Source organism: Palaemon carinicauda, chromosome 15 (assembly GCF_036898095.1).
Source record: "Palaemon carinicauda isolate YSFRI2023 chromosome 15, ASM3689809v2, whole genome shotgun sequence".
Lineage (NCBI taxonomy): Eukaryota > Metazoa > Arthropoda > Malacostraca > Decapoda > Palaemonidae > Palaemon > Palaemon carinicauda.
In genome coordinates, this window is record NC_090739.1 from 138521404 (window position 1) to 138536433 (window position 15030).

Sequence of the window (15030 nt, forward strand, 5' to 3'; positions counted from 1 at the left end):
CAACAGAAAGGCTGTCGTTTAAGCGGCGTCTAGCTTTCTAAAGGCTAATTCACACGACCCGTTTTCTTTCCGACAGACAGGCCGTCATTTAAGCGGCTTCTAGTTTTCTATAAGCCGATTCACTCGACCTGTTTTCTTTCCGACAGACAGGCCATGGTTTAAGCGGCGTCTAGCTTTCCAAAGGCCGATTTACACGACCCATTTTCTTTCCAACAGAAAGGCTGTCGTTTAAGCGGCGTCTAGCTTTCTAAAGGCTAATTCACGCGACCCGTTTTCTTTCCGACAGACCGGCCGTCATTTAAGCGGCTTCTAGTTTTCTATAAGCCGATTCACTCGATCCGTTTTCTTTCCGACAGACAAGCCGTCGTTTATGTGGCGTCTAGCTTTCTAATGGCCGATTCACATGACCCGTTTTCTCTCCGACAGAAAGGCTGTCATTTAAGCAGCGTCTAGCTTTCTAAAGCCCAATTCAGACCCCGTTTTCTTTCCGACAGGCAGGCCGTCGTTTAAGTGGCATCTAGCTTTCTAAAGGCCGATTCTCAAGACCTGTTTTCTTTCCGACAGGCAGGTCGTCGTTTAAGCAGCGTCTAGCTTTCTTAAGGCCGATTCACAAGACCCGTTTTCTTTCCGACAGGCAGGTCGTCATTTAAGCAGCGTTTAGCTTTCTTAAGGCCGATTCACACAACCTGTTTTCTTTCCGACAGGCAGGTCGTCGTTTAAGCAGCGTCTAGCTTTCTTAAGGCCGATTCACAAGACCTGTTTTCTTTCCGTCAGGCAGGTCGTCGTTTAAGCAGCGTCTAGCTTTCTTAAGGCCGATTCACAAGACCCGTTTTCTTTCCGACAGGCAGATCGTCGTTTAAGCAGCGTTTAGCTTTCTTAAGGCCGATTCACACGACCAGTTTTCTTTCTGACCGGCAGGTCGTCATTTAAGCGGCGTCTAGCTTTCTAAAGGCCGATTCACACGACCAGTTTTCTTTCCGACAGACAGGTCATCGTTTAAGCTGCATCTAGCTTTCTAAAGGCCGATTAACACGACCCATTTTCTTTCCAACGGGCAGGTCGTCGTTTAAACGGCGTCTAGCTTTCTAAAAGCCGATTCACACGACCCGTTTCTTTCCGACAGACAGGTCATCATTTAATCCAAGATCTATACTTTGGTTTAAGCAGCGTCTACCTTTCTAAAGGCCGATTCACTTGACCCGTTTTCTTTCTGACAGACAGGCTGTCATTTAAGCGGCTACTAGCTTTCTAAAGGACGATTCAGATGACCCGTTTTCTTTCCGACTGACAGGCCATCGTTTAAGCGGTGTCTAGCTTTCTAATGGTCGATTCAGACAACCCGTTTTCTTTCCAACAGACAGGCCATCATTTAAGCGGCATCTAGCTTTCTAAAGGCTGATTCACACGACCCGTTTTTTTCCAACAGACAGGCCGTCGTTTAAGCGGCGTCTAGCTTTCTAAAGGCCAATTCAGACGACGTGTTCTCTTTCCGACAGACAGGCCGTCATTTAAGCTGCGTCTAGCCTTGTAAAGGCCGATTCACTCGACCCGTTTGCTTTCCAACAGAGAGGCCGTCGTTTAAGCAGCGTCTAGCTTTGAACAGCAGCCTCCGATGGCTGCATTACCGAACTCATAGCTTCTAGTTTCTTTGGGCCCCTCGATATCACCCAATGGCTTCCCTTCAAATTTCACACTTTCTATTCGTATAGTTTATTACAATATAACATAAAATAAACAATCCATAGGTTTAACATTTAACAATAAAATAAGAAAGAAAAGTTGCATAGGCCCCTGCTTTTGGTGGGTCCCTGTTCTTGCTGGGCCCTAAATGCTTTTGCCTAGTCAGTTTTAGGACACTAGTTCTGAGATATCAAGTGGTATTTGTCTCTCAAGTGTCCAGGTGTCACATGACACTTTGTGATCAGCGGTTTTGTCGTGAAGGTTAAGATACCAGATAACAACCAGTGCTATTATCTAGTGCTGTTGAAAGTTTATGACCTTGTGACAACTGACAAAATTGCTAATCAGAGGGCTCTACATAATAAGACACCTCCACCGACTGGCCAACGTAAAAATACTTAACTATAGATAGCGAAATCACTGATTCCATATCAAGTAGTGGCCGGGTTTTACCTTGTAGGATGAGAGTTATTAGTCAAAGAGACTTGCACCACTGAAACAATTACTGACTTCATCCATATTATTATTATTATTATTATTAGCTGCTAAGCTACAACCCTAGTTGGTAAAGCAGGAGGCTGAAAGCCCAAGGGCTCCAACAGCGAAAATATTCCAACCATCCACCCTAGTTTCATGGAAATGGAAAATCTTTGTTTAAATTTCCCTACTCTACATTGGGAAACTAAGGGTCTATTTTATAGTCTGTAGATCAGTTATTATTATTATTATTATTATCATTATTATTATTATTATTATTATTATTATTATTATTATTATTATTACTTGCTAAGCTACAACCCTAGTTGGGAAAGCAGGATGCTATTAGCCCAGGGGCTCCAACAGGGAAAATAGCCGAGCAAGGAAAGGAAAAATAAAATGATTTAAGAAGAGTAACATTGAAATAAATTTTTCCTTTATAAACTACAAAAAACTTTAAAAAAAAAAAAGAAGAAGAGAAATAAGATAGAATAGTGCGCCCCAGTGTACCCTCAAGCAAAAGAACTCTAATCCAAAACACTGGAAGATCATGGTACAGAGGCTTTGGCACTACCAATGGCTAGAGAACAATGGTTTGATTTTGGAGTGTCCTCCTCGTAGAAGGGCTGCATACCATAACTAAAAAGTCTCTTTTACCCACACCAAGATGAAAGTGGCCACTGAAAATTACGGGGCAGTAGAATTTTGTTACATGTCAACGCTCTCCTAACCTTTCCTCGTCTACGTTTATCCCAAGTCAAAAAAAAAAAAAAAGTAAACTTTACTTTTTTTTTTTACTTAAATAACAAAATATCACACGGTACCTCGGAAGCTTAATTCTGGTTTCGATCAATTTGTGAAGTGTTCGTCATTAAATAGGTAGGTGCATTATCAGACTTCATGATAATAATAATAATAATAATAATAATAATAATAATAATAATAATAATAATAATAATAATAATAATAATAATAATAGATTCATAGCACTGACAGATCTAGATACACTTTTCAGACTTCAAGATAATAATAATAATAATAATAATAATAATAATAATAATAATAATAATAATAATAATAATAAATTCATAGCCCTAATAGACCTAGATACACTTTTCAGACTTCAAGATAATAATAATAATAATGATAATAATAATAATTATGATTATAATAATACTAATTATAATAATAATAATAATAATAATAATAATAATAATAATAATAATAATAATAATTATAAATTCAAAGTATGACACATGTAGATGCACTTTTCAGACTTCATGATAATAATAATAATAATAATAATAATAATAATAATAATAATAATAATAATAATAATAATAATAGATTCATAGCACTGACAGATCTAGATACACTTTTCAGACTTCAAGATAATAATAATAATAATAATAATAATAATAATAATAATAAATTCATAGCCCTAATAGACCTAGATACACTTTTCAGACTTCAAGATAATAATAATAATAATGATAATAATAATAATTATGATTATAATAATACTAATTATGATAATAATAATAATAATAATAATAATAATAATAATAAATTCAAAGTATGACACATGTAGATGCACTTTTCAGACTTCATGATAATAATAATAATAATAATAATAATAATAATAATAATAATAATAATAATAATAAATTCATAGCACTGACAGATGTAGATGCACTTTCAGACTTCATGATTATCATCCAAATCTTCATAATATATCATGCACATTATATACCAAATGTTCTTCCCCAGGAATGTTTAAAGCAGCCTGTCCCAAGGATGCGTCACTCTATCCAAAATTGCTGAGTAATCACTTTTGGCAGCATCATGGTTCAGGAAGTAGTTTCGCTTGGCTAAATTAGATCACCCCAAATCCCAAGCAAAGGTAATCAAGTTTTCTAGGCTGTAAAAAAGATAAGATAGATGGAATTATTCCAGTTGATCATTGGGGCCTGTTGACAAGTCTGTTGTGGGGGCCTGGTGGTAGCGTCCTTGCCTGGTGATTGCCAGACTGGGGTTCGAGTCCCGCTCAAACTAGTTAGTTCCTTTGGTCGCTGCAATCTCACCATTCTTGTGAGCTAAGGAACCTGTAGGTCTATCTGCTGAGTCATCAGCAGCCATTGCCTGGCCCTCCCAGGTCCTAGCTTGGTTGGAGAAAGGCTTGAGCGCTGATCAAATGTGTATATGGTCAGTCTCTAGGGCATTGTCCTGCTTGATGAGGCAATGTCACTGTCCCTTGCCACTGCCACTGTCTTGTTCTTTGAGCTCTCAGTGTTGGCACAGTGTAAACTTAATTTAAGAACATAACAGCAATTTCTTTTTTATTGCTTTCTTTTTCTTCATTTTATGTTAGATATTTATTCACCTTCATCGACTTTGTAATGCATGCAATTCATTCATGTTCTTTATTGTGTTTCTTATATTTGTTTTTTACTTGCTCTCTTAAAGGCTACTTTGAGTGTATTTTATGCATTGGTATTAAATTTGATTTATGAAATGGAAACGCAACAGAAAAATATTTTATTATTAGTTAAATATTTTTTTTTTCTATTCGGAATTTTGAGTTTATAGTAAGCGTATTTTTTTTTTTCTATCCGGAATTTCAATTTTATACTAAGCGCTCCTCCCTCTTCTAGATAGTTAATATTCTCCGCTTGTGTAGAAACTGTAACAACAAGGGAAATATTTTAGCGTTTTTATCGCTTTAAGGCTGTTAACCTCGATTGGACAGGAAGAGATTGGCTAGTTTCATGAAGTACATATACTTGGAGTTATTAGGTTTACACAAGGTGTTTGGGAAAATAAGTCCGGGTTGATTTAAAAAAACTTAAAAAAGGGGACAGATGACAAAAAGAAGTTTAAATCATATTTCTTAATATTTGTTGATACTGATACTGTATTTTCTTTATTACATTTCATTGTCGGATTTGATTAGTTGTAACCTTCGGATTTATTTCTATCAATATTAGGTCGTGAATTGACACCAAGCAGTCAGATTTTTTTTATGGCAGGGAGACAAATTGTTAATAACCTAAACTTTCCTTTTTTTTTTTTTTTTTTTTTTTTTTTTTTTTTTTTTTTTTTTTTTTTTTTTGGCTGGTCAACTAAATTTTTTAGTCGTTATTAGCGTGAATTTTGTTCTCATTTGTGCTATTTTGTATATTATGTTTTGGGTGTTTTGGTTTTGTATTTTATATTAATGTAAAATTAAATTTTTAAGTTCTTGCAACAAGTCGTAGTGTCTGCTGCAATGTGCAGTGTTTCATAAGGAATCCCTATAGTGTCACTTTCTTTGCTATACTTGAAGATTGGTTCGAAGAATTCACTCTGTATATATATATATATATATATATATATATATATATATATATATATATATATATATATATATATATATACACACATATATGTGTGTGTTTTTGTGTGTGAAAAGCATTGTTATCTTCGCAGACTGAATGACGAAGAAACGATTAAATACGTGCTGATGAGATATAAAGTCAGGGAAGGGCTATAAATATATTCACGAAGAATGAAAAAAATAAAATCATAAGAACTTCAACTTGAATTGGGGCTGAAGTTTATATAAGAACTCTCGTGTTTTTTGGCAGTGACTTATTAATTATCAATTTCAGTCCCCAAGGTAACACCTATGTGAAATTGATAGCTAGCTTAAGTGGCGAGTGATGATAAAAATCATTATGATTATTCGAGTGACGTCAGACACAAAGAAACGTAATCGTTATATAATCGAAGAAAAAAGGTATGGTGGCCGATGTGGTAACGTCCCTGACTGTAATGCCAGACTGGAGTTCGAGTCCCGCTCAAACTTGTTAGTTTCTTTAGGTGCTGCAACCTCATCATTCTTGTGAGATAAGGAAGGGGGGGGGTGCGATTTGGGAGAGCCTATAGGTCTATTTGCTGAGTCATCAGCAGCCATTGCCTAGCCCTACTTGGTCTTAGCTTTGGTATAGAGGTGGCTTGGCACTAATCATATGTATATATGGTCTTTCTCTAGAGCAGTGTTTCCCAACCCTGTGTTAAATTACCCCAGTGGGGTAATGGACCGGTATTTTTGGGGTAATCAAGATGTTCTGAAATTGAGTTATTCACATTCCTATAATTATTGCCATAATTCATACACAAAATCTGCAATAATTATTTTATAGGAAAACTCAATAATTTTAACATTGCTGTACAATAATTTGAATACTAAATAATATCTATTAATATTGTTACATTGAATATTCTGCACTGATGATGGTTCATTTTGATATCCATTAAAATGGAAAAGTTTGCATTTGTTTTGGATCCTTAACTATCAGCAGCCAGTAGCGGGCTCCATGATCCATACAGTTCATCAGGTGGCCGCAAAAAAACATCCGATATTACCGGGTATATGTTCAATGGGGTCATTGATTAGTTGGAAATAAAATTTTGGGGTTTCTGTTTTTTTTTTATTATACATTTTTCAACATTTCACAATAATTCTTGTGATTTATCTTTTGCGTATTTTTTTATCGGAAAACATATTTTGCGGAGAATATTTATCCAGTTAATAATCTTTTTATCCTACTCCACAAGTAAATGTACTAACTTTGAAGAGAAATAATCGCTTACGATTTGATGTACAAGGCGATAAAGTTCATTCCTGTCGTGGCCAGCTCTTGATTATTTTTGTAAATGTATTATTATTATTATTATTATTATTATTATTATTATTATTATTATTATTATTATTATTCAGAATGAAAAAAAAATTTTCGACCAAGAATGAAATAAAATTAAAATCATTATTACTATCAAAATTATTATTACTATTCAAATTATCAAAATTGTTATCATTATTAAGATTAAAAGAATTAATATCATTAGAATTATCAATATTATTATTATCAGAATTATTATAATTACTTTTCAAGCTTCTTTCTTTTTTTTCTTTTTTTTTTTTGCAGAATATTTGAAAATAAGAAAATTGAAGCAAAGAGGCATATATTAAAACATCAAGAAATAGATCAGTAGATCCCAGCGTGTTGCGGTCCTTGAAAGAAAAAAAAGGCTTTGGAAATATATGCCTCTAGCGAACAGTGATTCATTTTAAAAAATCAACTTGAACCCCAATAAGTGAGTAAACAATTTATTTATTTTTTATTACTTAAACTTTAGTAACACCAGCTTTACGTGGTATTTCATATTACGGCTGTATTATTTTGGGCTCGAGACATGTAGAATATGAATTGCTATGGTAAACAGCTCATCTAGGAGAAGGACACTCCAAAATCAAACCATTGTTCTCTAGTCTTGGGTAGTTCCATAGCCTCCGTACCATGGTCTTCCACTGTCTTGGGCTAGAGTTCTCTTGTTTGAAGGTACACTCGTGCACACTATTCTATCTTATTTGTATTTTTTTTTAAAGTTTATACAGTTTAAATAGGAGATATTTATTTTAATGTGGTTACTCCTTGAAATATTTTATTCATCCTTGTTTCCTATCCTCACTGGGCTATTTTCCCAGTTGGAGCCCTTAGGCTTATTCCATCCTGCTTTTCCAACTAGGGTTGTAGCTCAGCAGGTAATAATAATAATAATAATAATAATAAGAGTAGATCTCGAGGTTATAATTGAATATAATCCCATTAATGAGCAATACCCTGATGGAAGTTCCTGTAGGCAGCATTCTATTATTATTATTATTATTATTATTACTATTATTATTATTATTATTATTATTATTGAGATATTTCTGCGAGTGATATACAAGATTATTTTACCTGAAGAGTTATCAGGGGGGTACTACCCCCGGAGTGAATGTCCCGAAAGATATCATGTATGTTATTATTTTGCCCATAGTCAATTTACGTATCGCAATTCATCTGTACTCTTAAAAAAAACGTAATTTTAATCGGACAATTCTCCGTAAAAATATACAGTTCTCAGCCGTATTTCAGTAAAATACAGGCGACCGTAATTTTACCCAACTTTGTTATTATCTTTTATGGGTTGGTGACCATAATATAACTACGTCAACTTATCCGTTTTTAAAACGGTAAATGTCTGGCAACATTTATTCCAGGACTTTTACCGTTTTTTTATGACAATTTTTTAACAGTGTATAGAATTATCTTCAAAACACGTGTTTTTTTATTATTATTATTATTACTCTGGTAAAAAGAAGAAACAGTTACATACTCCTTATAGAGCAAGGCTATATGTGCCACATCATATGTACGAAATATACATTGTAGATAATCATAAAACCAGTCAAATTAGCTGACGATCTTGAATAAATGAAAGCTTGTGATTGTGACCATTATCAGAACTTCGAATGTAATTGGCACAAATCGATATAATCTTTCGTTAATGATTATACCACTCATGTGACGAACCTCGGTCATTAAGATCATTGTCTTCCAGAACTCACAAAAGTCGTCTGGTAATTGATTTGGGTTTTTTCTTTAATAGGTGTTAACCTTGACACTTTTGCCTCCTTGTCGTTAGACCTTTGTAAGAAAATGGGATTTAGCTGGATTGCAGTTTGCAAAGGTCAGTCTTAGTAGTACCATAGCCTCTGTACCATGGTCTTCCACTGTCTTGGGATAGAGTTCTCTTGCTTGAGGGTACACTCGGGCACACTATCCTATCTTTTTTTCTATTCCTCTTGTTATTTTCAAGCTTTTATGAAAGATATATTTTAATGTTATTATTGTTCTTAAACTTCTCTTGTAGATGTCCATATTTCCTTCCTTACTAGGCTATTTTCCCTGTTAGAGCCTTTAAGCTTATAGCATCCTGCTTTTCCAACTACGGTTGTAGCTTGGCTAATAATAATAATAATAATAATAATAATAATAATAATAATACGTATTTCGGGTTAATTGGGCTCCATATTCAAGTAAAGATCAAGAATTGAGGCTCTAGATTTCCATATTCAAATACGAACTAAATATTTTATTCTTTCATTCACTTAGCTTTGGTAACTAGAATTCCAGTTTTGTTTAGCAAATTGAATTCTGATATCCAGAAACGCATCGTCCCTAAAACAGTTGAAGGTCATCGAATTAAGATCTAGAATGTTTGCGACATACCACTCGCCACATCTTTAATTTTGACGAAGACAAAATTATTAGAGAGAGAGAGAGAGAGAGAGAGAGAGAGAGAGAGAGAGAGAGAGAGAGAGAGAGAGAGAGAGAGAGTGCTAATGTACACAAGGTATTTGTTATGGTTGTATTTGTTGCCATACAAACAATTAAGGTCTATGTTAGCTCTAACTTTAGTATGGAGATTGCTCATGTCTGGGATCCAGAATGTGATGCCTCTCCGTCTCTGTTTTGAAACTTGCAAAGAGCTGGTTTTTATAACTCGCCATCTTCCGCATTGTGGCTGTCTCGTAAATATATATTTATGAGCACAAATTCTCCCTTTCACATCTAAGCGATATGAGGGCGTAACCGAAAAGCGAGACATGATTTCGAAGTGCTAACATTATTCTAGTGGTGTCCCTTGAGCTGTAGATCTTCAAGAGGGATTATTTAGTCTCTCTCTCTCTCTCTCTCTCTCTCTCTCTCTCTCTCTCTCTCTCTCTCAGATCTTTAAGAGGGATTATTTAGTCTCTCTCTCTCTCTCTCTCTCTCTCTCTCTCTCTCTCTCTCTCTCTCTCTCTCTCTCTCTCTCTCTCAGATCTTTAAGAGGGATTATTTAGTCTCTCTCTCTCTCTCTCTCTCTCTCTCTCTCTCTCTCTCTCTCTCTCTCTCTCTCTCTCTCTCTCTCCTGCAAGAAAGTTGCATCTGAATTAAGGACCCATATTTACATACATAATTCCATGCAACCGATTTCTTGTAGATATTAAGAGGGTTGATACACAATTTTACTCCTCCATAAACTGAAATACTGCTGAAATTTTAAACCAAATTCTTACCAGTGTGAAGAAAGGGATGATAGGTAAACAAATCTAAACTTAGTTTATGGGGACTGGAAGGAAAGATAGCATAAGGAACATGACCGACTTCCAAATGAATATTAATAACAACTTGGTCCCGATATCTAGTACAGTTCGTGACTTAGGGGGTATCTCCTGACTGTAATTTGTCTCTCAATGCTTAAATGATAATGTAATAGAGCTGCTGGATATAATCTTAGAAACATTGCTGTTTGAAAGAAGCGTCTGGTTGAATATTGTATAAAAAAACTTGTGATAACCTGTGCTATTACCAGGATTGACCACTGCAACTCCATTAACTACAATCTACGCAAAGTGCAACTTAAGAAATTACAGAGCATAATAAACAGAGGAGCAAGACTGATAAAAGGTGTCCCACCCAGAGAAAGGATTACTCCTATACTACTTGAATTACACTGGCTGCCTATTAAGGCTAGAATAGAGTTTAAGGTATGTGCAATAACCCATCATTTTATCAGAACCGCACGTCCAAAATATCCTAGAGAATTGCTACACATCGTGCAGCCAACAAATCGTGTCAACACGAAAATAGTTGCAGATGGTTTCAAATTATTGGAACAGAGATATATAACTACTGTAGGTTCTAGAGCCTTCAAATATTGTAGATTCTATAGCTTTCAAATATCCGTCCACAATACTATAAAATAATCTCCAACTAGACTTCTAAGAGACTGAAAATATTAAGGCTTTCAAGAAGAAACTTGTGGACTTTCTTGTTTTCCAAGTGTTTCCTTGATGTGGATTTGACAATAAACACGCAATATGATGTGTGATACGCAAATTACATAGAATGAATACGCTAGACTGATTTTGTAGGTAATGTAGGGATAGGCTTTCCCTGTGTGATAGGATCAGGAAGACCTTGGAGTAAAGATAGAAAATAGTTCTTGAAGAAAGAAAGAGAGAAAGCAAGAAAAAAGATCTGGGATGGGTCGTCTGCTCTACAAGGAATGGATACATGTTCATTATAATACATGTATATATACTTTATGTATATGATATATACTGTATATATATATATATATATATATATATATATATATATATTATATATATATATACATATATATGTAAATATATATACATGTATATATATATATATATATATATATATATATATATGTACATATTATATATGTATATATTATGTATGTATGTATCTATATATGTATATATTATGTATGTATGTATGTATATATGTATATATATATATATATATATATATATATATATATATATATATATATATATATATATATATATATATATGAGTGTGTCTCCCCGAGCGCTCGAGCGAATAGTATATATGTGTGTGAAGTGTATATTATTATGTATGTATATATGCTAAAGAACCACAGGGGAAATTAAAATAGGAAATATTTTCATCTACCACTTTATTTTTCTTATGTGTGCACTTATGTAAGTCTCTTTTAGAATATGTGAGCATAGGATATATTAATGCATTATTAAGTCCAAATATGGAATGGGTAATATCTGTAAACCAAAACGAGGAGTGCAAGCAAATCGGGTATTACTTGGAGAGTTATAATCTGAATGGGGACACGAGTTGAGTCTTGACTTTTAAGTGATATTAAAGCTAAATGGATACGTCAAAAAACTTAAGTAATGGATATCCTTGAAACCATTAACAAGCTCAAATGGAACTGGGCAGGGCACATTGCCAGGATGACAGACAACGGATTGACATCACGAACAACCTTCTGGACACCCCGAGGATACACAAGAAACCGAGGAAGACAAAATAACCCGCTGGCGAGATGACTTAGACCATTATAAGCAACAGTGGCACAGAATAGCTTGCGATGGAAGTCTGTGGAGAAACCTGGGGAAGGCCTATATCCAACAAAGGACTTTTGAAGGCTGAAATGATGATGATGAAAGGTGAGAGATGAAATTTAAGGAGAATATATTTTACATTAAAAAAATAATATTGGCTGAAGCGTAAAATTAATTGCCTATAAACTCATTTGGCCACAACAAGAATATTCAAACAGAATAATATAAGATGCTTTTAGGTGAGGTTAACCAATGCAAAAATGACGTCATACTCTTTTTATTTTTATTTTTTTGGGGAGGGGGGACTGGCGAATAAAATGTAGATGCAAAAATGACGTCATGCTCTTTTTTTTTTTTTTTTTTTTTTTTTTTTTGCTGGCGAATAAGACGTAGATTTCCTAGGTTATCAGAATATTTGGGAGTCGAGCAGATTAGATATATATGACAATCTATGACTTAATAGATAAAAAATTAGGGAAGACAACACTTATTCAAAGTGGAAAAACCATAACTTTTAAAGGCTACCTGTCAGTTTTACGTAACTATTCATTTACGTAATTGTTGTAATGCCGGCTAGCACTCTCAAAACATTCAGTGTAATTGCATAATTTTTGGAAAAATATTATTGACATAAATTATCGTGTGATGCTAATTCCGTACGAGCAAAGAAAGGTAACAAAAAAACAATTTAAGGAAACATTACTAGTACAAATCCTACATTCCCTGCAGCTTTGTCCGACTAGAACCAGTTTAAATAACGGTCTCTTTTTTTTTTTTTCTTCCTTTTTTTTTCTTAAATTGGTACTTGCCGGACAAAATTCTCGAGGAAACAAATGGTCTGGGTAAAATTCTAAAAAGATTAAAATAGAAAATAACAAACAGGATTCGATAGCATTCCGTTTTCCTGTCTTTAATCTGTAATATTTCCTAAGTGATGAATACATTTGACTCGTGATACAAATTTATCTAATAAAAATAAGTGGTTTCTAATTGATGAATATGTGTGACTCGTGATACAAATTTATCAAATAAAAAAATGGTTTCTAAGTGATGAATGCGTTTGACTCGTGATACAAATTTATCAAATAAAAAAAAATGGTTTCTAAGTGATGAATATGTTTGATTCTGGTTTCTAATTGATGAATATGTTTGACTCGTGATACAAATTTATCAAATAAAAAAAGTGGTTTCTAATTGATGAATATGTTCGACTCGTGATACAAATTTATCAAATAAAAAAGTGGTTTCTAATTGATGAATATGTTTGACTCGTGATACAAATTTATCAAATAAAAAAAGTGGTTTCTAATTGATGAATATGTTTGACTCGTGATACAAATTTATCAAATTAAACAAGTGGTTTCTAATTGATGAATATGTTTGACTCGTGATACAAATTTATGAAATTAAACAAGTGGTTTCTAATTGATGAATATGTTTGACTCGTGATACAAATTTATCAAATTAAACAAGTGGTTTCTAATTGATGAATATGTTTGACTCGTGATACAAATTTATCGAATAAAAAAAATTGGTTTCTAAGTGATGAATATGTTTGACTCGTGATACAAATTTATCAAATTAAACAAGTGGTTTCTAATTGATGAATATGTTTGACTCGTGATACAAATTTATCAAATAAAAAAGTGGTTTCTAATTGATGAATATGTTCGACTCGTGATACAAATTTATCAAATAAAAAAGTGGTTTCTAATTGATGAATATGTTCGACTCGTGATACAAATTTATCAAATAAAAAAGTGGTTTCTAATTGATGAATATGTTCGACTCGTGATACAAATTTATCAAATAAAAAAAGTGGTTTCTAATTGATGAATATGTTTGACTCGTGATACAAATTTATCAAATAAAAAAAGTGGTTTCTAATTGATGAATATGTTTGACTCGTGATACAAATTTATCAAATTAAACAAGTGGTTTCTAATTGATGAATATGTTTGACTCGTGATACAAATTTATCGAATAAAAAAAAGTGGTTTCTAAGTGATGAATATGTTTGACTGTCATACAACTTTCTAGAAATAAAAAAGTAGTGTTTTTATATACTGTAGTAACAAATTGGTGCAATTATTAAGACTGTTCAGACTCGATTTATTTAGATTGCTTTTGTCTAGATTTTTTAGGTAGACTATGTCTGAAATATTGATGCCTTGAATAACTGCAGAATGTTTAAATGATTGAAATTTTTAAAAATTTAATTTCAAGTTATTACCAGTTTTTTTATAATTAATTTATTCACATACATGAAAATTATACAATATATGTAACATATATCAATTGAAATTAAATTTATTCAGCTATACAAAAAATGCAAATACATAATCTGGTATACTTTTTTTTGTACTATGATTTAAGTAAAATAAAAGAAAATGGTCGCGGAATTTCAGTGACAAATTATTTGTTGAGGTTCGGGTCCGCAAAAGGTTTAAAGGTCGCTCATGAATGGGAGAGGCAAGGGAAAGTGACATTGCCCTATCATTCAGGACAATGCCCTACAGACTCACCATATATTATATGACCAGCGCCCAAGCCTCCTCTCCACCCAAGCTAGGACCAAGGATGGCCAGGCAGTGGCTGCTGATGACTCGGCAGATAGACCTATAGGCTCCCCCAAACCCCCCAACCTTAGCTCTCAAGGATGGTAAGGTTGCTGACACTAATGGTACTAACGATTCTGAGTGGGACTCGAACCCCCGACTGGCAAACACCAGGCAGAGACGTTACCAATCAGGCCACATCAACCCTAAAAGGTTAAGTCAATCGTTAAAATTAATTGAAAACTATATGTTCTATTTAATGGTGTTCGAGTTCCGCTCAAACTCGATAGTTTCTTGTAGTGTCTACTACCTCGCCATCATTGAATCCTTCTTTATGGTTACGGTTCATTTTCCCTTTGCCTACACATACACTGAATAGTCTGGCCTATTCTTTACATATTCTCCTCTGTCCTCATACACCTGACAACACTGAGATTACCAAACAATTCTTGTTCACCCAAGGGGCTACTCTCTTGGAAAGTAGTCACTGAATATGTGTTTATATGTGTGGTTGTTTAAGTATGTATGTTGATTATGTATGTGTTG

At 33.8% G+C, this 15030-nt stretch overlaps 1 protein-coding gene across 2 annotated transcripts in view; it reads left to right on the forward strand.

The window, feature by feature from the left end:
* The window catches only part of LOC137654785 (uncharacterized), a 262756-nt gene that overhangs the window by 238695 nt on the left and 9031 nt on the right, over window positions 1-15030 (forward strand). Inside the window, exon 3 of one of the 2 annotated variants that reach the window (XR_011046720.1) lies at window positions 7128-7296. The exons of the other annotated variant lie outside the window; for it this stretch is intronic. The gene's annotated coding sequence lies outside the window, so the exon portion shown is untranslated. The remainder of the gene's footprint in view (window positions 1-7127; window positions 7297-15030) is intronic. 2 annotated transcript variants of the gene reach the window in all.